This window comes from Cupressus sempervirens, chromosome 7 (genome assembly GCF_028749045.1).
Source record: "Cupressus sempervirens isolate cs-2001-9-10 chromosome 7, ASM2874904v1, whole genome shotgun sequence".
Taxonomy (NCBI): Eukaryota; Viridiplantae; Streptophyta; class Pinopsida; order Cupressales; family Cupressaceae; genus Cupressus; species Cupressus sempervirens.
In genome coordinates, this window is record NC_143124.1 from 517,113,041 (window position 1) to 517,138,208 (window position 25,168).

The window sequence follows — 25,168 nt, forward strand, 5'->3', positions numbered from 1 at the left end:
GTCCAATATCTGTCTACCAAGAACAAAGCCATTTTGTTGGTGAGAAATAATGAATGGGAGAATTTTTAGCATGCTAGAAGTAAGCACCTTTGAAATAATCTTGTAAAAGGAATTGCATATATTGATAAGTCTGAATTTATCCAAAGAATCAGACCCAGGAGTTTTAGGAATGAGGACCAAAAAAGTGGAATTTATCTCCTTCAGAATACTCCTAGCTCCAAAGAATTTTTGAACAGCCTTCACCACATCACCCATTGCCACCTGCCAATAATATTGAAAAAAGAAGGTAGGAAACCCATCCAAGCCTAATGATTTATCAACAGGCAAAGAGAATAGAGCCTCCCTAACTTTTTGAGCATTAGGGATAGCCTGAAGCATTTTGTTGTGATGGGGTTGGATAATCTGAGGAATACAAGACACAATATCATTCTAATCCATCTTAGATAACAAGGGATCCCAAGATAGAAGAGAGGAGAAAAAGGAAACCACCTCAGTAGAGATATCTATCTCTTGAGTCAGCAATTCATGCCCTTTCTTAATCCCTAAAATTCTGTTATTTTCTCTATGTTTGAGAGTGGATAAGTGGAAAATATTTGTATTCTGATCCCCTTCCATTAGCCAATTAATTCTTGATCTTTGCCTCCATAATTTCTCTTCCTTACTAATGATATTGTACAAATCAGATAATATAGATCGCTTAGCCTCCCTATTTAAATCATTATAACCTTCCTGTTGAATATTTTCTTGAATAGAGGAAAGTTAAATAGAAAGATCCTCCTTCTCATGAAAAAGGTGACCAAAATCCATTTTATTCCATACTTTTATCATTCTCTTCACATTACTCAACTTTCTAGCAACTCTAAACATAGTAGTGCCTTCCACATCTATCCCCCACCAGAATTTCACTTTGTTTAAGAAATCAAGGTGAGAAATCTAGATCTTTTCAAACCTAAAAGAAAAATTCCTTCTTGGTTCAATAGGAGCAACCGAAAGGGAAATAGGTGAATGGTAAGAGCCAACTCTTGGGAGTAGAGATAACTTACAAGAGAAGGACTGCAACCAGTTAGGGGAGATTAAAGCTCTATCCAATCTAACCTGAATACATTCCTGGATAGTTCTTTTATTTGATCAAGTAAAAGTTCCTCTTGAAAAATCCATATCCAAAAAAGCCAATCTGTTTATTAAACTAGAGAGATCCCGTTTACTTTCCCAATCAGGCACCAGTCCACCCAACTTCTTTTCATCCACTAACAGAGTATTAAAGTCCCCCATGATAATACCTTTCTTTAAGTTACTAGTTTGCACCAACTCCCCTAATTTAGACTAGTAATTCTTCCTTTTTCTCTTATTATTGGGAGCATATACATTCAACAAAAACCAACTTTCATTGGAATACATGTGAAACACCCTATAGAAAAGGATATTGCCATCATTATAAATAGTATTGAGTTTAAACTATTTGATGTTGTACAAGGTTAACAATCCTCTAGATGTACCCTTTGAATCCAAGGCTTCCCCACTCATGGTATTACTAAATTTGATTTTTCCCAAAATCGCTTTCTTCATCTTAGTTTCTTGAACCAACATAATATCAGGTCTCTGATCTCTTATCATGTTCCTAATAATTTCTTGCTTATGGGCACCATTAAGGCCCCTTATATTCCATGAGATTAACTTCATTTTGAAGTTGTAGTACATTCCAAAAGAGTTTTTTGACGCCCATCCACCAAACTTCTTTTGGTCTCCTCCTCTCTTACTTGTTTTTCGGATGTTCGTCCTCTTCTAGACTGAAAAACCACATTTGATTTGCTACTACTTCTTATCACAACTAGTGAAGCCATAGAAGGCTTCCTATAGCTTTTCTTTCTTGGCTTTGGTGATAAAGAAGCTTCCCTCTCCAACTCTTTATCCAGAGAGCGAGATATAGTTAAGGCTTTCCTAGGTGTCATGGGAATATTCAAAAGCTCCACTTGTTTTTCCTTCATTGTCTCATCATCTATGATAGATTCAAGATCCCCCCAACCTTTGATTAATTCTCTTTCTCTGAGTCTAGTAGAATCCCAACCATTGCTATCATGTCCTCAATAAACTCATTTGAAACCAAGATTGCATCTTCACCAAAAAGAACCTCTATGCCTTCTGAAATGCTAGGACAAATTTCTTTCTCCCCACTTTCAGTCTTCTCATCTACTTTGGTTTCAAGGACTAGCTCCATCCCTTCATCAACAAAAGCCATAGATTCTTCCCCTGGCTTTACTGGCTAGAAGGCATCTTGTCCAACATCTTCTATTATATCCACTCTCTCTGGAAACTCCATTGGCTTTACAGGGATTGAACCTCATTCCACTTTGGAAGTGATGTATCTATAACTTCCACTCTCTCTAGAATCTCCATATCCATTACTGGATCTACGATCCCATTTGGCTTTGGAAGAGGCTCTCCCTTATTATTGGTCTTTGGTCTAGACAAGACATCATTGTCTTTCCTTATAGAAGTAGAAGGTTTTAGCTTTTCTTTCACTGGGTCCTTGAGATCCCCCTCCTTCTAACCTCTCTTGATATTCTTCTTTTTCTAGATCAGTTTGTCCCTCTGTTGCTATTGAGAAGAAGAAGAGAACTTCTTCTTATCCTTTTTAGCCTTCAGAAATTGATACACCTTATGCCCAATTTTAGACAATGAAAGTAGGCAAAGGGGATACTTTCACAATCTAACTTTTGAATATGAGTACCCAGCTTAGAGTGAAAACACACCACTTCTGGCATGTCATCCCCTTCCCTGATACCAATGCAAATCCTTGCATAAGTTAATTTACACTTTGAAGTAGTAATCAAATCTATAGATAAAAGTTCTCCAAAATATTTTTCCACTCCCATAAAGACATCCTCATTCCAGAACTCCAGAGGAAGCTCTAGAAGTCTAACCCAAACTGGTGCTTGCTGAAAGAAAGATTCATTGAGATCAAATTTTGAAGACCATTTCTGAAGCACCAGTGTAGAATGACCTATACTCCAAGGTCCTTCACAAAGAATGTTAGCTAAGTCCTCTTTGCAAGAAAAATCAAAAGAGAGAAATCCTTTTGGCATTAGTGTAACATTGACCTGGCCTTTAAGGTGTCATTTCTTCATAGTGAAAGCTCTCACCACATCTATGTTTGGTGTTTTCCCAATGAACTTCCCAACTAGAGTAGAGGCCATAGAAGCAATACTATGAACAACAAGCTCATCCAGAATAGAAATTGCACATGACCCCTTTTCCAAACTAGACAAGATCTTAAGCAGAGGGAAAAAATACTTACCAGACAGTTTGACACCAAAATGGGAAGACCATTTCTTCTTCGAAAGATTTCCTGACCCATCCATGTTGGGTGTTAGAAGAGGCTTGTCTGGTCCTCTAACATTGTCACGTGGGTCCCCATCCCCATTCTTCGCTGCATCTCCACACTCTGTTAAACTCTCCTCCTTTAATCCTGGAACCTGAAATCTCCCTCTCTGTAGATTCCTTCCCATAACCAGTTTCAAAATTTGAACAGGAACTCCCCGTACTCTCCCCTGACTACTCCCACCCTTGCTCGCCATTCTCGTCTTGGAGACCTATGTTGCGAATGTTGGCCAAAAGATTAATCTAGATAAAAGTAAGGTGTTCTTCTTCAAAATGAAGCTTGATATTAATAAAAGGGTTATTTTTATTCTAGGATGTAGTATGAATATTCTTTTTGACACTTATCTGGGTCTCCCATTGATTGTTAAAAAAGTAAGTATTCAATTCTAGAATACCATTCTTGAAAAGATGCAGAAAAGGTTAATTGGTTGGAAGGATAAACTCTTGAGTAGTGCTAGGAAAATTCAACTTCTAGTTTCCTCCCTATGGGGCATTCCTTTTTATTTCCTTTCCCTATTTAAAATCACTAAGGCTATGGCTGAGAAATTGGAGAACATCCAAAGAAACTTCCAGTGGTTTGGGGGGGAGGAAAAGAATCGCTTAAATTTGGTGAGTTGGGATACCGTGTGTAAACCAAAGTGTAAAAGTGGATCAGTAATCAGAAAGATTGTGGATTTGAATAATGCTCTCCTCCCTAAAATTGGATGGAAATTGGCAAAGGATGAGGCAGGTTGGTGTAGTATTCTCAAAGCTAAATATATGGGGAATATGAAGTTTATCTTTGGGCTATGCGAGAATGACTTTCCTATGGGGTCCAGGATGTAGATTAATATTATAAAAAATAGAAGCCTACCAAGAAATGGTGTGAGTTGGTTGGTAGGTGAGGGTAGTCAGGTGAGATTCTAGGAGGATTCTTGGTTGATTGGTAAATCACTTGCTTGGTCGAAGTTTGCAGCCCTAAGAGATTATATCTAGTAGATGATGGGAAATAAGGTGATGGACTATATTCGGGTCGGAAGAAGGTGGAGAAAGATTCAATTGCCTCTGAGGGGTTTGGATGGGGGGAGATTGGTGAAGGGGCTAGAGGAGTTTCTTAATGGTTACAAAATACCAGGAGTGGCTTAGGAGGATACCTTCATTTGGAAGGCTACTTTACCTAGGGAATTCTTTGTTAGTTTTGCTTACAGGATGATTTTTGAGAAGGATAAGGAGGCTAATTGTTGGCATAAGATCTGGCCCAATCATCTAATCTTGAAAGTCAACTTCTTTTAGTGGACCACTATGCATGGGAAGATCCTAATGATTGACAACCTTAGAAAAAGGGGCTTCCAAATTCCTAATATATGTTATCTATGTAAAGAGGAGGAGGAAAGTATATCCCACCTCTTCCTTGATTGTAGCTTTTCAAAAATTATTTGGGCAAGGATTCTCCAAAAATTGGAGACAAAGTGGGTATTCAATAAGGGGATTGAGCAATTTTCTATGAATTGGCAAGACCCTTTCAATCACCCCCTTCTTGCCCAAATGTGGAATGTGATCCGCTCCCATGTTTGCTGAGGCATTTGGAAGGAGAGAAATAATAGAGTCTTCAAAAATGAAGAAAGAAATGAGGAGATTGTCATTGGGTTGATTGTCAAGTTGATTGTTTATAACATGCAAACTTGCAAGTGGTAGAGGCTGTCTTCTTTCCCTTCCCTAGGTGAAAATTGGATCACTAGGAGATGAAAGCTTGATGTAGGATTCTTGGAGATTGATAACTCAAAGTAGTTAGCTAGAGAAAGAATGAGATGGAGACTTCCAAAGGAAAGTTGGGTTAAACTAAACTTCGATGGTTTAGGAAGAAGGGAAGGGTCGAATGGGGGGTATGGTTAGGGACAACAATGGTAAAATGCTTTTGGCTTATGTGGGTAATTTAGGAAAGGCTTCCAAAAATGTTTCACATGGTGCTCCTCTAGGTTTGAAGTTGGTTATTGGGGTAGGCTGGGAGAATGTGATGATTGAAGGAGACTCAAAGTTTATCATAAATATAGTGAAGGATAATATGAAAGCAAGGTGGGCGATTAGAAGGGTGATTGAAGAAGTTTGGCATTTATTAACAATCCTGAAGCTTTATGACCTGCAACATATTTACCAGGAGGGGAATATCATGGAAGATGCAATGGCGACTATAGGTCTGAGATTGCATGGGTTATGATGTTGGAGAGAGATTGAGGCATTACCAAATTGGGTAATACTTTTGTTGAATAAAGATGATAAATCATGATAGGGTCTATGTGGAATGGTTTTATGGAAAAGGGTGATAGTTTGATGCTAAATCAACTGTTGGGGGTGAGTTTCCATAGATAGATTGAGAGAAGTTATGAAAAGGGTACTCCCAATTATTAAGACATGAGGTTCAAGAGGGGAAGGATACATTTGGGTGTATTTTTTATTATTTACCATTTTATGATATTGTATCGGATGCCAAGTAATAATTCAAATTTTACATGGCATTGGTATTATGATGGTGATGAGATAGAGTGGAGAAAGGGTAGTGGCAGTTGGCACATGCTAACTAGATTGAGAAAAGACATGGGTATTCATGACATTAAAGGCATTTATGAGTATTTTGTGCAACTTCTTTTTTTGAACACTGTCTCTAATCTCAGTATTCGACCTTGGTCTAAAATTTTGAATAGTGTGAATAATGTGGCTAAGATGGGGGGAGATTTGCACATTGAGCCATTGAAGATTGAGGATAGTGCTAGGAAACCCCTTACCTGGTAGATGTTGAAGGAGGGTAGTTTGGTTCCATTCATGGAGGTGATGAACAGGTGTTGACAAGAGTTGTTAGCTTCAATTCATTAATTCCCAAGAAGACAAAAGGGTGATGATGAATGAAATCTCATTGTAGGTGTCTGAGGAAGCTATTGCTTTGGCAATGAGTCTTTCATTGAAGGGAAGAAAATGACAGAAATTGATGAGGGTTGTCGATGAGGATAGTTTATGCCACTTCTTCCAAGATGGTGAGGAACCCATTTTCCATCGTGGTGGGTTCCAAAGGGATAAACTTCTAGAGCCTTGGAATGAGGTTTTTCTAGTGTTGATGAAATATCTAATGCTTGAAGGGTGGAAGCACAAACCAGTGTCACCCTTTGTGATATTCTCAAGGGTTTTAGCCAGAACTATTTTAGCCAGAATAGCTCTGGCCGAACATACGTGGCACTTTTGTGTGCCAACGTGGCAGCCAACGTTTCGGCTAAAACGGTTTTGACCAGAACTAATGTGATTTTATAAATACCCCCAAAACTATCTTGAGCAGTCATTTTTACTATTCATTTCACTATAGCGGTCACCAAGGCAGTCAAAGTGTTTCGACTGTAACAAGTAGGTGAATTTTTTTTATTTTTTATTTTTTGTTTTTTGAAAATGTTTTTTAGTTATTAGATGATAATATTAATTAAATGGATTGTTTTTGAATGTTTTATTAATTAAATTAAGTATACTTTTAAAAAAAAATTAATAGTTGATAATAAAGCATTAGTTACGTTTTACAAAACATTAACACAGTAAACATTTTACAAAACATTAACATAGTACACATTAACAACAAATCTATTAGTTACATTTTTCAAAACATTAATGTTCAACAAACCTATTAGTTATGTACATTTAAATACAAAACATTAACATAGTACAGATTAACAGCAAACCTATTGATTACATTTTACAAAACATTAACATAGTAAACATTAGTTCAACAAGTATATTAGTTACATTTTACAAAATATTAACATAGTAAACCAATACATATCCTTTAAATAACATTACATTTTACAAACCTATTAGTTACATTTTGCAAAACATTAAAATAGTAAACCTAGATGTACTAAATAAGATACATGCATATTTTTTATTCACATACATGAGCTAGATGTGCATATTTGAGCTAGAGGTACTAAATAACATGTGCATATTTTTAGTTACATTTAACTTTGTACATATTTATCTACATATACACGTTTTAAATTAAATTTAACTTTTAGTTTTATATGTAGTTATGTATGTATATCTTAACTTTGCATTTATAGATATCTAGATCTTTGCATATATATCATTATGGCATTCAGTACTAGTGGAGCACCTACATCCTCAGGGGAGGCTAGTGTTCATGGAGGGGGTCCTAGTGCCGAGTTGGGCACAATGCGTAGATAGACATCATCTACTAAGGAGAGACATCGCTTATTTATAGAGATTCTTGCTAGATTATCTCGTGCTCTCGAGTATCTTGATTCTACATTATTAGCTTCTACCACTCTCCCTAATAGGGAGAAGGCTGCTTCTATTAGAGATGACTTGTGCTAGATGATCGACATGATCTCTGGGTACAACCCATTTGATGATATTAGTATTGAGACATTTTACTCTTCCCTTTCTCACAGTGTCACTGGCATTGTGAAGTATTCACAGATTGATAGTCAGGTCTCCACCACTATGGTGAAGACCATGTTTCCCTATTATATAGATAGGCCTAGGGTTAGAGGTTATTTAGCAAAAAAGTGTACAGATCCACTCATCACTCCATTTATTTATCCTTGGTGGTTAGCCATGCATCACAAGTGGCCACAAAAGGATGAGTTTCCCCTTTATTTCTACAAATAATTGTTTGCAGAATCTCATTTACATCAAGATGTCAACTATACAAATTTTTTAGGTCATGTTTGATAGGGAAGAGGCCAACTGTCAGAGAGATTTAGACCTACGGACACCCCTACGCCCGTTAATAAATGGGCAATGGTGGGTCCAAACCTTTAAGTCATGTCGAGAGGTCCATAGGTGACTACTGCAGGTTTGAGTGTTCCTGATGATACAGTCAGGACTTAGATATATTCTAGCATTGTCACAGTTGTCACACAGTTATAGGAGATATCTTCATATAGATGTGGTAGGAAATGTTACGATCTCATGGTCTTGTTTCGATAGGTGCATCCTCTAGCACAGGAGTTGATGATCTATATGAGATGGCAGATCTACCATCGCCACTAGAGGTTTTAGCCATATCAAATATGGATGCATTGCATTGTATGTCATCTTATTTAGTATATGATCTTCTTGGAGCATATTAGGCATTGTCGACGGTCACAGGGATTCCTCTTCGTGACATTGGTGGACACATCAGCCATATTTTGTCACGCACAATAGGACCACAACCCTCACAAGGACATGAGGATATCCCTACACATTCTACATCACCTGCTCCTATAGAGAGCCATACAACTCCTGCCCCCACAATAGTCCCCACACCTACTTGGGATCCTGTAGCACCTGCTCCTACTCCTGCACAGCCTAGTCTTAAAGAACCTAGATTTTGTGATTCAGAGATCACTCTATCACTACATGACTCAGATATTAGTCAGATTGGAAAAGCATTAAATTATGCTACGGTAAATATTGTAAATTTACATATGTTTATATTTATTTGTTACTATAAAATTTACACATGTACACATTCTTGAGTGATTCAATTTAACTTGTGTGTACATGTATATGTGTGTTCTATAGGGTCGTAGTGATAGTCTATTGCCTTTTGGAGATCTTCAGACCCCAACAAATCCTCCACAACATGAGTCACAGGCATGTTATGTATTTTTTATTTTATGTGTGTGTGTGTGTGTGTGTGTGTGTGTGTGTGTGTGTGTGTGTGTGTGTGTGTGTGTGTGTGTGTGTGTGTGTGTGTGTGTATTTTATTATATATTTCTTTCATTTGACATACAGGGTGCAGATCCAAGTCATAGAGCCTTTTGGGGTCAAGGATTAGGAGGGGGATATGATTGATGTTAGTTTACACATACATGTCTATTTCATTGATGTTGCCAGGATATTATATATATATACATGTACATGTTATTTTAGATACTTTTATATCCAGAGATGTATGTTATATCTCAGATACATGTGTTATTTTATAGATACTCTTATATGGATATATGTATGTTATTTCAAATACATGTCTTATTTCAGATACTTCTTTATGTATGTACATGTTATTTCAAATACATTTGATGCATGCATGTGGTATTTTAGAGATATTTGATGTCATATTTTGGAGACATTTTGGATACATTTTACCCATGTATGTATACATTATTTCATCGATGTGTTATTTTATGTATAGATGTACATACTATGTTCATGTTGAATGTATACATATGTTTTCAATATTTAATCAATAAATTTAATGCATTTATTTAAGAATATAACTCAAGAGTATTAGAACTATTAGAACTTAATGTCTTATGTATGTACACATGTTAAATTGATCTTTTAATGTCTTAATGTTTTATGTTTATGTACATGTGTTATTCATGTTTATGTATATGTGTTATTTAGATTGATATATATATTTCAATAAATTTAATACATAAATTCAATATATTTATGTATATTTTATTCCATCTAGATGTATGTAACTATATTCATGTGTTAAATGTACAGACATATATGTTTTCAATATTTATGCAAATATGTATATGTTATTACTTTTAATGCCAAGTAATCTAAGTATAATTAACTATATTAAATAATGGCATGTCCTAAGGGCAACTTATACATGTACATGTGTAACATATAAGGAGTAGAATATAACATATACATGTAAGAACATATAACTTAGAATTTATAAATCTAGAGTATAACATAGAATATAACATAAATACATTTATTAATAATCATATTTATCTTGAAAACATAAACAATGTATATAAATTTATCCAAAACATGTGTCTAATTTTACATATCCAAGACAAATGATCCAATAAATACAAATTTATAAAACAAATATTCTCTCAATGTTAAATGTGAAAGTATAATCTAGCTATATAGACATAGCTGAACTAAAGCTCCACAATAAGTACATAGGTAAACTAGAGCTCCACAAACAATGTATTGTTAGGATCCTCTCTAGTTTTTATTATCTCTAGAAGTTTTTCATGTTCTTCAATAGATAGTTTCCACTTTTGATTTCCATGATGTCCTCTTCTTTATATTGCTTCAAATTGTAACTTTGTTGCTATAACATGGTTACTGTAATGTAAAACTTTTTCTCCAGGCTTGTATTCAATAAATTCAATGCCACTATCAGTTACCCTTGTTTGTTGATAATATGTTCCTTCAATAACAACTGATCCAATTGGATATGATTGTCCATCAGCATCTATAGTTCCTTCTAGCAACTTGTGTTTTGCTTTTGTGCATCTTAAAAGATAATAGTCCACATTTTCCACATTATCTGGTAAAGCTTGAATTGCAAAAATATCTCCTGCATGTATATAAAAATATAGATAAATATAAATTAATTTTAAAATGAATATGTATGTATATTAATTTATATATATGTACTATAATATATACACACAAACCTGCCATAACTAAATTAGAAATGCACTCATAATCAACCGAATATATAGGATCATGAATGTCAATGTCAATGTTACCATCTTCAAAAGGAGGCTTTCTAACTATCTCTTTCAAATCTCAATGTGAAACATATCCATTCACAATATTTTCACATGCACTCATTGGATTGTCCTTAATGCAATCATCACAAAAACATGTTTTCTCTCTTACTTTAATTACTAGAGGTTTATGGTTTCCTGTAGTCATCACTTGATGCAAACTTCTAATACTAGGGATCGTTTGACAATTGTAAGGATTAGATCGATCTATATCTATTACAAATACATTAAAAATAATTGTCATATTTCAAAATATAAATATATCTGATATAATATTGAACAATTTGAAAAATACTTTTAAAAATAAATATAACTTAGAACTCACCTTTCACTTACCAAAAGTAATGCTTATTGGATTCAGTATCTTGAGTAGCAAAATGAACTTTGCACCATTCAAAAATTTGATTTGCACTCTCTATCCTATTCCCTGTACGCACATATAATATGCATATATATAAAATTTAAAAGTATATATGCTACTAGTATTAAACATGCATATATTTACCTGCAAGTTCATGTTGTCGAAGCGCACGCTTTATACATGCTCCTACTCCATCATGCTCCCCTTTTTCATGTCCGCTTTCAAAGAAATTCCATAAAAACCTAACATTGGTTCTAGCATGTTGCATTGCTAACCAATTAAATGTTTTTGCAGATTTGAATTGTCTTGTGAACATGTATCAAATCGAAATAGGCACATGTGTACAAATAAATATAAGTTAAAATAAAGTTAAATAAATGTGTAAGTTCATGTATACTAACTTGCACATCCATTAGACCAAATCTAGTGCTCTGAAATATTTATTCCACGACTTTTGAGATCTTCAGAGAACATTGCAAAACAATGAGCCAAATAACTTCTATCGTGAACTCTATCATCACTAATATAGAAATGAACCTCTTTGATGATGATGCGTTCATTTTCATCCAACCTATAGGTCACTTGCACAAATGTTACAACTTGTTCAAAATGATAATATTGCCCTTGAAGCTTTGTTTGAGGTGCAAATGTATAATTCTCAAAAAAATCTACAACTGAAAGTATACAACTAGGTGGAAAATGATTTTTGGAATCACGAAACTATTTAGCTTGCTATCGTGCACCATGAAAATGTTGGATATGTGGATATATCAATGGACAAATTTTGGTCATAAAATCATCATAACACAATTCACTCTCCTTCAATACAATTTTTCTGGATTCATCTCCTGTCTTATTTTGGTATGTCTCATACTCATATCTCATCCATGAGACTGGTGTGGATTCATTAATATTCTCAATTTGCATTTCAAAAAATTTGCGTAAATCTCCACAATCTTCACACTGATTTTTGATGCATTGCACTTTGAACTCATTTGAATCTTCTAATTTATCACATAATATGGACTTCACAAATTGTGTTGTACTACTAGGGATGACCAAATTAGGATCAAGTACTGCCATAACTTTTTTATATGATTGCAAGTGTAGACCAAATTCAACATGATTTTGACAACAAGTTTCACACATCTTATTTATATGTACAATGGAAGGATGCAAACTCTCAAACATTCTCTGACATGTTTTGACATTTGAAAATTCTTGCTTGAATGTTTGAAATAATTCACTTTGAGTTATATATATGAAATGTTTTGGATGTTCAATTTTGGCCCCTGTCTCTTGATCTTTAATTTGTATAGTATCATGCCTGTTGGAAGAAACACGAGAATGTGTGGTCCAAAATTCAATAACTTGTCTTTTCGCATCTTCAAAAATTTTGTCTTTTCGAGAAACTCTACAGATCATATTCACCCAATTATTCTCAATGTTATCATTTAGCATATTTCTCTTCTTGATGTATCTCTGAATAGTTCTTCTGGATATATGTAGTACACCAGAAATTGCACGTACCTATTTTCTATGTGTCAATTTTCTACTAGATATAGTAGTCATCAATGCTCTACGTGCATTACTCAAATCATCTCCTCAAGTTGTGTTGTCAATTTTGTTATAAGCATTTTGCAAGTTTTTTACTATTGTTTTATTAATATTATGTGCATGGTTTTTCCTGTTATCAACACCCAACAACTCTAAAACAGGTCTCATATCTTTTCTCCTAAATAACTTGACAAATAATTGTGCCTATCAAAATATACTTTTATCTTTGAAATATTCATCCCACATGTTCTGATAATGCTTTCTAATAGTGTTATCATTTATCAAATATTTAGATGGAATTTGGTTAAAATGTAGTTCCTCATCCAAATTCATCAAATTTGTTTTGTCTTCTAATTTGTTTCTATCAGTAGAACTGCCAATGTCTTCCTCTTCATTACTTTCATTCTCTTCATGAATCTCATCTTATTTAGGAATTTCAGTAGGTTGGTTTTGGTTACGTTTAGTATGACCTTTCATTTTTTCATCTCTTTTCCTATCATATTTCCTTGATCTTTTCCTTTTACTGCCCATTGAATACTTTTATCTATAAAAACAAATAAATTTATATTTTGAATACTAAATACTAGTTAATGCTTCAATTTAGAATATATAAAAATAAAAATAAGTAGACAGGAAAAAACACCTTACAAATATTGGATCCTTTGTGACTTCAAAAATTGTCGTCTTTCGAAAATGCTCTTCTATTTTTCATTATTTTCTATATTGATTAAAATAAAGAAAACATAAATGTTGTTTGTTACATGAAACAGTTTGAGATTAAGTTATTTTATACTTGAAACTATCAAACTAACCACTAGTGGTTAGTTGGGCCGATAGGGGTTCTGGCCAAAACTATTTCGACTCGTAAGTGTATTGGCTAGAACTACCTATGTGGCATCCTAGGCGGCAACCACACAAGCAAAAAATAAGAACTTCTACAAACTTCTCACTTTGAAGGCCAATTTTACCTACTAAATTGAAGTTTTTTTTAAAACTAAAAATATAGTTTTGTAGGTCTTGGAGTCAAGATTACGATCATATAATTTTTTTACTGTTTTGATTATGGATAATATGTTATAATTTGAAAATATTACAAGTAGGTATTTTAAGATCCAGGAAGTTCTCTGTTCAAAAATAAGAAAAAAAATAGTAAATCATGTCCAAAAATTATTATTTTTTAATGCTGCACTAGAGGAGAGAGTCTTCTCCAAAAATATGTAATTTAAAAAAAAAAATATGTAGATTTGATAGGAAAAGTTTGATGGGAGAAAAAAACTATCAATTTCTGATAACTTTGAATTTGACCAGTTATAACTTGAAAAATATTAGCCAAATTTCAATTTTTCTTTTTTGGTGCACTAGGTATACATGTCGACTCTAACATATTCAAAAATCAGACCAAAATTTGAAAATTTGCATATATTTGTTTGACCGAAAAAAAAACTCTATATTTTCAGCATTTAAAAAAATAAAAAATAGACTTTAAAAACTAAAAAAAATAGATAAAATTTTCACTCAATTTTTTTAAAAAAAATCACAAACATAAACTTCACCTAATTTTACACATTTTATTAGTTTACATCATCTTCAAATTCTAAGCACAAATGCCACTTTTATGTCATTAAAGTTGAAGACTTTAAATTCTGATATCACTTCTCCTTTATAAAAGGTGACAGATTTTTGCTTTTACCCTGAAGGGAGGTACAATTTTTTTTATTACTATCATTTTCCCCTCCTAAACTATTTTAGGCATCATGATTGCCTATCTATTCCTTACTTTTTGTTGCATGAATTGGTCAATATCGTTGTGGATGTGAGGGAAAAATGAAAAAAGGGGCCAATTACACTACACCAAGGGTTAATGTTTTGCCTCTACCATTTTCACTTGGCCCTTGTTCCTCCTAGAATTGTGGAGTTTGATATCCCTACTATCCATAACCCCTCTTCCCTTCATGTCCCACTTATAATTGTTGGTCCTAGGGCCCCCACCCCCTTGTCTAGCAAGTCCCCTAAGGAGAGCAAGAAGACCTCACCTAGTAAAAAGGTGAATTTAGAGAAAGGGAAAGAAAAATATTAGGTGGATTCAAATGAGGATGTCAAGGAAGTAGGAGGAGGTCTGGGCGAATAGAAAAAATGAATGCTAAATGGAAAATGAGAATGCCTACCTCTTAGGAGGAGGATGAGTCAAGCTCTGAGGACATAGCCTCCCCAAAGCAACAAATGAAATAGAAGACATTGAATTATAGTGGGGGAAAGGATTAAAATAGATATGGGGAGGTGGAGGTTTCAGACTCGTTTGCATTGGGCTCAAGAGGGGAAGTTAAGGAGGATAAGGAGGTGACCCACATCTCTGAATCCCTTATGATGATATAGTGGATCTCATCCAGGACCATTTCCTTGATACAGTGGTTAAGGCCCCCTCTCCTACGAAGGTTTGCTCCTTGAATAGTTTGACTCCCATTGGTAAAGTTGTTTCTGACTCTCCGGTTTTGTAGGATGACAATGTGGGTAGGGAGATGGACATATGAGGGGACAAACTAGAGGAAACAGTTAAAGAGCTAAGAGTCAAAGTGTAGGTTTTGGAGGAGAGGTTTGACCTATTGTCTAAGTTCACAATAAAGGTGACTCATGTGACGACCATTACCCTGCAGCTACTAAAGGACAACCAAGAGGAGGACTTGAGCTAGGAGGATGCCAAGTTGTTGTTTGGGTTCCTAGTTGAAGATTAGGTGAGCATCCTCCTCAAAGGGAAAAAGGAGGGAAATTTTAGTTAGTGCCATGTTTCCTTATGGTTTTGTGTTCCAAGGTTTGCTGGTTTTTGAACATGGACAAGTTTAAGGCTATGATACCTTTGTTTAAAAAACTCTTTACTTTTAGCAGTTTGATTACAAGATATCTTAGATGGATGCTTGTTAGTTACTTTTACTTTTTTGCATGTTGTTAGTCTCGATTTTTGGAGCGTTAATGTAGGTTAGGGGGTCTGGATGGTTATATGATGGTAATTTGCCAATTTGTTCTTATGGGCCAACCCCCTTGTTTTGGTAGTTTAATATTTCAAAAACATGCATTTACTTATCATCTTTTCTACAAAAAAATTTTAAAATATGAATGTAAAATAATATTATTTAAATATAGATGTAAATTTCTTAATACTATAAGATTTGGACAATTTATATGAATATAATTTGTAATAATTAAATATCACTATGTGACAAATTCTTAACCATCAATATTTGAAATAAGATTCTATGATCTCAAAGCAAACAGATTTCCACAATCCATGAATATTGAAAAGATTTCTGGGGAAGATTGTGTGAGAGTTTTTTCATCAACGTTTCGGATCATACTGTATGATCCATCATCAGGATGCCACTGAGTCACTGAGAGCAAAAAAATGGAGTGCAGATCTAGGAGAGGTGATAAAAAGAGGATGGAGAGGAGGGAATGGGCACGGAAACCGAGGAGGCACGGATGACGGAGTGGGAGAGAAGACAAAAGAAGAAAATGTAAGGAAGAAAGGATGAGAAATGAAAATGATGAGGAAACAAGAAGAATATAAAAACGAGAATGAGTGAATGAATATGAGTAAACAAAAATTCAAAAACAGAAACCAAGGACAAGCAATCAAAAAATTAAAGTAATAAATATCAAAAAATAATTAAAAACCTGAGCCAGAAACCACGCAAAAACCAAGAAACAAAAAATTATATAAATATCAACGGGGATAAATGAGCAACTATATCATTTATTCTCATAGTTTTTTTCGTATAGTTGCTCATTTATCCCCGTTGATATTTATATAATTTTTTGTTTCTTGGTTTTTGCGTGGTTTCTGGCTCAGGTTTTTAATTATTTTTTGATATTTATTACTTTAATTTTTTGATTGCTTGTCCTTGGTTTCTGTTTTTGAATTTTTGTTTACTCATATTCATTCACTTATTCTCGTTTTTATATTCTTCTTGTTTCCTCATCATTTTCATTTCTCATCCTTTCTTCCTTACATTTTCTTCTTTTGTCTTCTCTCCCACTCCGTCATCCGTGCCTCCTCGGTTTCCGTGCCCATTCCCTCCTCTCCATCCTCTTTTTATCACCTCTCCTAGATCTGCACTCCATTTTTTTGCTCTCAGTGACTCAGTGGCATCCTGATGATGGATCATACAGTATGATCCGAAACGTTGATGAAAAAACTCTCACACAATCTTCCCCAGAAATCTTTTCAATATTCTATGATCTATCATCACGAATCATGATGTGAAACGTTCTCCTTTAAAATTAATTATTTGTATCAATATTCTATTAATATTAATATTAATAACACCTTCAAAACAAATAATCTGAAAGCAAATAAACTATCATAAAAAGAACGTCAACACAAGTGACTAATATAAACATTAGAAAACAAAATTCTAAATTGTCATCATTTGAGTTGGGTTTCTAAAAAGTTGAGTGGAAAATCCAAGTACGAGAGAGAAAAGACACAATAATTTTGTTTTAATAGTTTATATTAATTTTCCAATAATGATGTAAGGTAACGTTATATGATGTGTTTATGTCGTATAAAGATTCCACACGTTTCCCCGAAAGAGCGGCTTCTAAGATTGATAGTCAATCTGACTTGTGTCCGTTTAAGTTGTTGAGAAATATCTGATGATGTCTGTTTTATTCCAGAATTTAAAAATATTTATTTATCTTGCAAGCGACAGTCCCAATTTCAATCAACCGCCCGACAGAAAATATATTTAATTTGATGAGTTGAAAAATAATTTATTTTGTCAAAAAGCTAAGCAAATGATCTTGAACCTCTTTAATTAATTTATTTTGGATCAATAAAACAATGCTTGCCTTACAATCATTTGTTTTCTCATCTACTTAAGTCATATTTTTGTAGAGATATTATAGTCATAAGAGAGAAAAGTGTTTCTATCAATTCTTTGTAATAAAGATTTATATTTGATAGTTTCAATATTTATAGAACTCTATATTGATATTTTGATGACAATTTTGATGTTTAATTAATTTATTAGCCTCCATTACACATTTATTATAACATTTAAAAAAAAAAAATAATATATAGTTAATTATTTTTTTTAATAAATTTTGAGTATTTTTGTTTTTTATTTTTGGATTGTAAGATTAATAATTTAGAATATGATTATCATTTGTAGTTGTGTGGGATAAAATATTGAATTGTGTTTCTAATATATATATTTAAGGGAGACACTTTGAAGAATTCTAGAATCAATCAAGATGACTTTTTCATTACTATAGACTAAAGTATTTGTTCTAACACTTTCTAAGTTCATCAGATCAACGTCACTATCTAAGTTAACATCTCTATCTAAATTAAAATCTAATTCTATTGTCTTGCTTTGATTATTACTAGTGGGTTGGCCTTAACTTTTTTGTATTTGATTATTCATTAAGAGAGGCCATGTAGTCTCTTTGTTTCCTTCTTGTGGTGGATCTTTTGATTGTATCTTTGTGATGGATATAGTTCTATGGGGTATTGACAAATCCTCCATATATATCACTTATTTCATTGCTTCTACATGATTGATTTTCTATATATTCATTTTTTTGAGAGGATATGTTTCCATGTAGTTTTTCTCCTTTATTCCATATGGATGCCTAAAAAGGCCTCTTAGCCAAGTGTCCTCTTTTCATCCTTGTATCTTTCACAATGGCTATGATCCTTCGTAATGTGCATTTAAGGAGTTACTATTATCAGTGTGTCCATGTCCCTTGTAGGATTTGTGGTATGGTTTAATCACCTCCAATGGATTCTATAAGTCTAGTGGTTATATTAGGCATTCACAAGTCAACTTTTTGGTGCAATGACAATAACACTTGTAAAAAGTGGTATCGCAGCTTTGTCATGGGTTCAAATCTCCTCCATGAGTGATGTAGGTTTGGGGAAAGTGATGCTTAGGGGGATTGGTGGTATTGTACAAGTGTCCCTTGTGGGATTTATGATGTGGTTTAACTGCCTCTTATGAATTCTATAAGCCTAGTGGTTGTATCAATCATTAACAAGTCAATCTTTTGGTGCAATGACAACTACATTTGTAACAATTATAGCATGAATAAGGTTACATCCTAACTAATTCCTTATCATTAACCTATTCACATGTCTAGTCCTAGGTTTCTTTCTAGAAGTTAGCTATTGATAGGGACATGCATCTCATTTACTTCTTGCACCCTAGATTACTAACATGATATTTAAGGTAGTTGTTTCATGTTATAAGATTAAGACACATGTCAACATCTCGTTTAATCCCATTTCTCACCTTGCCTATCTAAGAAAGGCTAATGTACACTATATGACATATCTAGACCTTAATAACAAGAAATCTCATATCTTGCATACTCTCTTGTGGAAGGTTTCTTTTATTTTGTAGGCAATCTTGAATGTTGATCTAGTCTTAACTCCTAAATAAGATATTCTAGAAATTAGTATTTAAAATACATATGGACATCCATTTGGTAAATTATCAATAAGTTTATATGCAGACTTACATGTGCAAACTAGAAATTCTCGTATTATAGACATAATCAAGAGTGATCTAGGCTTGAATTTGGTAGCCATACTTGATACAAAGGTGACACATACGAAGAAATCATGTGGGCAAGAATTCAACACAAAATAAATTATTGTACTAGTATAAATAGCTAGGATAATTCAACTAGAGGGAAAAAATGACAATTTTAGAAAGAGAGAAGGTTTATTCACATTGCATGGGTTTCATGTTGAACCATTAGGCCATCATCAAATTTTCACATATATCTATGTAGTACATTTTTTTCTTTTTAAGGTAAGTTTGTCATTCTAGGGTACATCTCTCTATTGAAAGATTAAAATAAAAGAAAGAACTATTTACATGAGATTCTTTAGAACTTCATCATTAACCTAAATATTTTGAACTCCATTTAAAGTAGCTATCTATTTACTCCATTTCTTGTCTAAACTCCAAGCCTAGACCTCACGTATAACTCTTGATCTAAATTTAATAGCAAATGGACAAAAGGATCTAGAGCAACAACATTGAAATCTTTTTCATCTTCCACATATCCCACAACTATGTTTGCCAATATATTAGCAGCTTGATTTGGTTCCCGATATGCACACGAGAAATATAATAACATATAGTTAAACACTTATTAGTATAAATTTGTGGTTGAAAATCTATTCAAGACATACAAACTTATACACTAACAAGACAATATCCTATCACAAAATTTCAGACTTTTTATTGCCAAAAGCACTATTTCTATAATTTAATAATATATTTTACATTATTCTTCAATTATAAAACTTAACATCACTCGCATGAATTTAATTTTTAAAATTCAATCACCAAATTTCCTACTCATAATTACATTTGATTAGTCTAAACATATCATACATCATAATTGAAACACATCATTTTCCATGTTGAATATTTTTAAAAGCTTTAAATCTATTAACTCCAACTTTGATGTGATATTATTTATTTATTTATATAATAAGCTATTCAAATTAATATATAAAGTTAACTGAACACACTAACACTATTTCCGTATTGAATTATCCAACATTTTGACTTCATTTACTAATTACTAAAAAAAACTGATTTGTTAAATATGTTTGAAAATGTATGGAGAATTTTTTGAGTTGTTATCAGATGAGATGACTACTGGAAAGTCCACCTCCATTTAATTGAACTGTTCAATAAGATAATGTTTCTGTCAACGTCGCTCAGAGGGCATATGATTTCTGTCATGACAGGAACATAAACAGAAATGGTATTTTTCCAAAGGTGACATTAAAGATTTGTTCGGTCCACAAAAAGTAATGCATAACATCATTCTCTTGGAAAGATAAAAAGAATAGTTCATCATTTCTCCGGGAAAGGTAAAAAGAAAATTATTGGACAAGAACGATCTACCGCTAAGTGCAACACAGATAATAAAAACCAGTAGTTTTTTTATTGCGGGTAGTAATAATTACATTAAACAAGCTGTACTTTCCGATTATTTTGTATACTCTGTTATAGACAAAAATATTTTGTATCACACTGCATTTGGAAATTTCACATGTATAAGAATATCCATATCCATCAGGGGTCAATCTGCACAATACAAGTGAAATAATTAATTTACTGAGATTCCGAAGTGCCCAGGAAACATTAGACCATTATTACACAAAAATAAACTCTAGGGCCCATGGCTATAATACAAAACCTAAATGATAGATTGATAAATGAGTTGGGCCTTATCTTAGAAGCTAGTCAGACTAAGTATATATGAATAGTTGACATTGATTTTGTTAATGATATATCATCAAGAAGAGGAGAGTGTAATAGTACATAATGTTCTTTGAGATGGACTACTGGGTGTAATATGAAATTTCAAGCAATAAAATCAAACATGGTGCAAACTAGAAGCTTTTGTATCTTCAATGCACTCATGAAATCAAACAAAGAATTTTTTTAGTCAAACTCATTGGTACATGTTTCATGAGTACATAGCAGTTCACAAGAACTCATCTCTCAGGAGAATGAATGGTACATACGATACAACATTTATCAATTGATGAGCTATAAAGATTCTATAATGAATGGTACATAAGACACAACACTTGCAGAAGGTCTCTCAAATGAGATAGCAAGCTAAACGGTCTTAATCTTAAAGGAAATTTCATGACTAAGCACACTCAAATTGGATTAGTAATGAGATGGGTAATAGAAGAAGAAGACCTAATAGTTTACCTCTGTGAACATCACCTATATACTGACTGCTATGAATTCTTATAAATTACTATTTGTAAAATATGAATCAATGAATTTAATTCAAAACTATGTACTTAAGTTCTGATAGTAATCATAATGTAAAAAATATTACAGATAACATCAATCAGAAAAAAATCAAATCCATAAGAAACATGATCACTTGTTTATCTTGATTATTTAATACATCAGATAATACATTAAAAAATATCATTACACAGAAAGTGTGGGATATATGTGCAGATCTACCATTAATTTAGAATCCACCAGATTTGTTAACCTTAATACACAAAGAAGACTCTAGGAGAAGAAAGAAAATATAAGGGAATAACTAGCTTACCGTTCATCATGAGTTGTTTTACTTTGTAACTACAGTCTGAATGATACTGAAGCCCATAGCTTTCAGACGGTTTCCTGGATTACACATCAATAACACAAGCAAAATAAATTATATCATCGTCTGGTCAGGAAATTGCAGCCAAAAAAATCAAGGTTATTTGATTCCCTATGCATAAAAACCCTAAGAATTATATTCATTAAAATAAAACCCCTTTTAAATATTTTTTAAAGAATTCTAAAGTTCCTGCCTGATCCTTTATACAGAGAAAGCTTCACAGTTAAATTTATTAGGACTATCAAAACTTAAGAGCTTTTGGAAACCCGTTTTGGATTGCTTGTATGTTTTAATATAAAATATAAATTAAAAAAATTATACAATTATATTTCAAAAGCATTCGACATAAAAATGAATTAAAAAATCTGTTATCAAAGTTCAGAATCTTTTGAAGGCTTTTATTTTGGATTACACTTTGTAATTCCGAGTAGTGTATTTTAGATCATTAAATGTGACACAAAATAATTAGACAAATAAAATTAAGAAATACTTACATCAGATTTATGGGTTGTAAGAAAATCATGTTTGTTCAAAACCTAAAATCTAAATATTTCTGAGCATTCTATTTATATCTACTTTGTAATTCAAAGTATTGCATTTTACCTTATCAAATACTGATGGAAAACGATTACACAACTAAATTCAAAAAGATTTACATCAATTTCAGTGGTCGTAAGACAATCATGTCTACCATCAAATCAATTTCATGGGTCATAAGACAATCCGTCAAAACTCAAATTCTAAATCTTGGAGAGACTTGTTTTAGATTACACATAGTAACCCTATTATGTGTAAAATGATTACACAACTAAATTCAAAACGATTTACATCAATTTCATGAGTTAGACAATCATATCTACTATCAAAACTCAAATCCTAAATCTTGAAAAGACTTGTTTTAGATTACAAATAGAAATCTTATTTTGTATTTTATTTTATAGATTTTAAGGAAACTACCTACACCATCAAACCCAAATCTCAACTTTTCTGAAGACTTGTTTTGGATGACACCCATTATATCATTTTCATGAGCTGTATGAAAATCCTATATACCATTAAAACCCAGATTTCAAATCTCTTAAAAACACATCTTAGATCACACCCAATAATCTTATTTAATGTGATCTAAAAGAGAAATGAAGAAACTTAAACAATAAAACTCAAAAACACTTAAATCATCTTTTATAGACAATCAAAACACAAACCTTATTAAATCTCATTGAAAATCCCAAATTTCTAGAAAAAAGCCCAAACAATTCCTATCAAAATGAAATCTAAACACACTAAAAAATTACCTACACCATGGAACCCAATTCTCAAATTTTCTGAAGACTTGTTTTAGATCACACCCAATAACCTTATTATATCATTTTCATGAGCCGTAACACATCTTAGATCACACCCAATAATCTTATTCAATGTGATCTGAAACAGAAATGAGGAAACTTACGCAATTAAACTCAAGAACACTTGAATCATCTTTTATAGACAATCAAAACGCAAACCTTATTAAATCTCATTGAAAACCCCAAATTTCTAGAAAAAGCTCAAATAATCCCTATCAAAACGAAATCTAAACACACTTAAAAATTCCTGATTTTGTTTATCAGAACAAAATCTGAAACTTCCATGGAGACGAAGCCCGGCATATGAGGTATAAAAGGGGAGAAAAAACACAGAAGAAGGGGAAATAGAATCACGAATGGGATCTATATACTTATTTCTGCCTCAGATAAATTGGGATCGTGCAGGAAAGTAGCCCATCTATTTTGGGCCAAATTGACTTGAGTAATCCCTGACATGGTGTCCTTCAATCCCTCAACTTTTCCTTTCGCCTCTGTAAAGTTGCCAATGCGACCAAGTTGGAAACGAGTTCTCTGTGAATCTGACATTTCTCTAATGTAGATGAAAATACCAGAAAACCCACTTTTTGTGCTATCTGCAGACAATTTCTAGTGCAAACTAAGGCAAACCCAAAAGTTTGGCTTTAGGGAAACAGGGGGGGCGAGGAGAGATAAATGGGAAAAATATAGGACACCATCTGTCCAAGAAGAGAGATGATGTACACAAATTATTTTTGGAGGCCTCTCCATAAAGACTTCTACCCACCCGTCAAAGGATTTTGAGTTTGTTCAAAGAAGATGGACAAATGTTCATTCAATGTGAACGCAAGCACCATAAGGCTTGTGCATTGTTTATTATTATTATTCAGCTTTTGCTGTGGGCCAAATACTCACCAATTCACCGACAATTTGAAGGCGTGGAGAGTGAGTTGGCAAAATCAAGACCGGGAAAGCTGTGGATGTTAAAAAAGATGCTCTTCATGGGACTCTGAAGATAAAGCCAACGTTGTCCCATTTGACTGGTGCGAGTAATGCATGAATTCTATTTTCCACTGCCATTTCATTCACTTAGGTCCCGTTTGGTTGGCGAAGATCAATTTGTGCCATAACCAGGTTATCTTATAACCAGGTTTTCAAAAACCTGGTTTTGTGGTTTGGAAAGCTAATGGTCCGTTTGGTTGACATGGAAGATGAATATACCGTGGACCCCAAAATATTATTAAAAAAACTGTCATAAAATTCAAAACCTGGTTTTAATTTCAAATTCCACCTTTTTGTTGGAAGAAACTTCTTTCAATTTTTGACCAAAATTGGAAGATGAAATTGAAAACCAGGTTATGATTTTAACCAACCAAACACCAAAGTTTTTTTGCAAAACCTGGTTTTACTCCTGATAACCCGGTTTTGGCCCTCATCTTCTAGCAACCAAACGGGGCCTTAGCTAACTTGCTTTGTAAGTAACTTTCATCATACATCGAAATTTAATTGGTCTCTTCGACAGATTTGTGGTTGAGTTGGTTTCTTTTGGACGCAATGCATTGTGTTTAGATTTTAGAGTTTGACTAGTGTTTCTTTTGGTTCATAGTTTAATTAAATATTTAAATTCCATTTGATTTCTACTTTTTTTTAATTTTTGGAGAAAAGAAAACATATCAAAATGTCTATGTATAATATAAATTTTCACTTGGGTAAATAAGTATGTATATAAAATAGGGTTTCATTCGTTAAAATGTGTCTAAAGGGGCTGGGGGTCCCAATATTCGGGATCTTGTTTTTTATGGAGGCATAGCATGGGACTATGATGGAAGTAAGTTGTCCAAGGATGGTTGTGGTGTCTGAGACACAATTTCTAGCAAGAGGGACCGAGCAAAGACCCA

The 25,168-nt window shown here is 33.3% G+C and overlaps 1 long non-coding RNA gene across 1 annotated transcript; it reads right to left on the bottom strand.

Annotated features, from left to right (window-relative positions):
• Window positions 1-20,732: 20,732 nt before the first annotated feature.
• LOC149547800 (uncharacterized) lies at window positions 20,733-23,933 on the bottom strand. The gene is made up of 3 exons (XR_016354421.1): window positions 23,666-23,933; window positions 21,895-21,968; window positions 20,733-20,897 (listed from the first exon to the last, which is right to left on the bottom strand). It is a non-coding gene; the product is annotated as an uncharacterized LOC149547800 (long non-coding RNA).
• Between the last annotated feature and the right edge of the window lie 1,235 nt (window positions 23,934-25,168).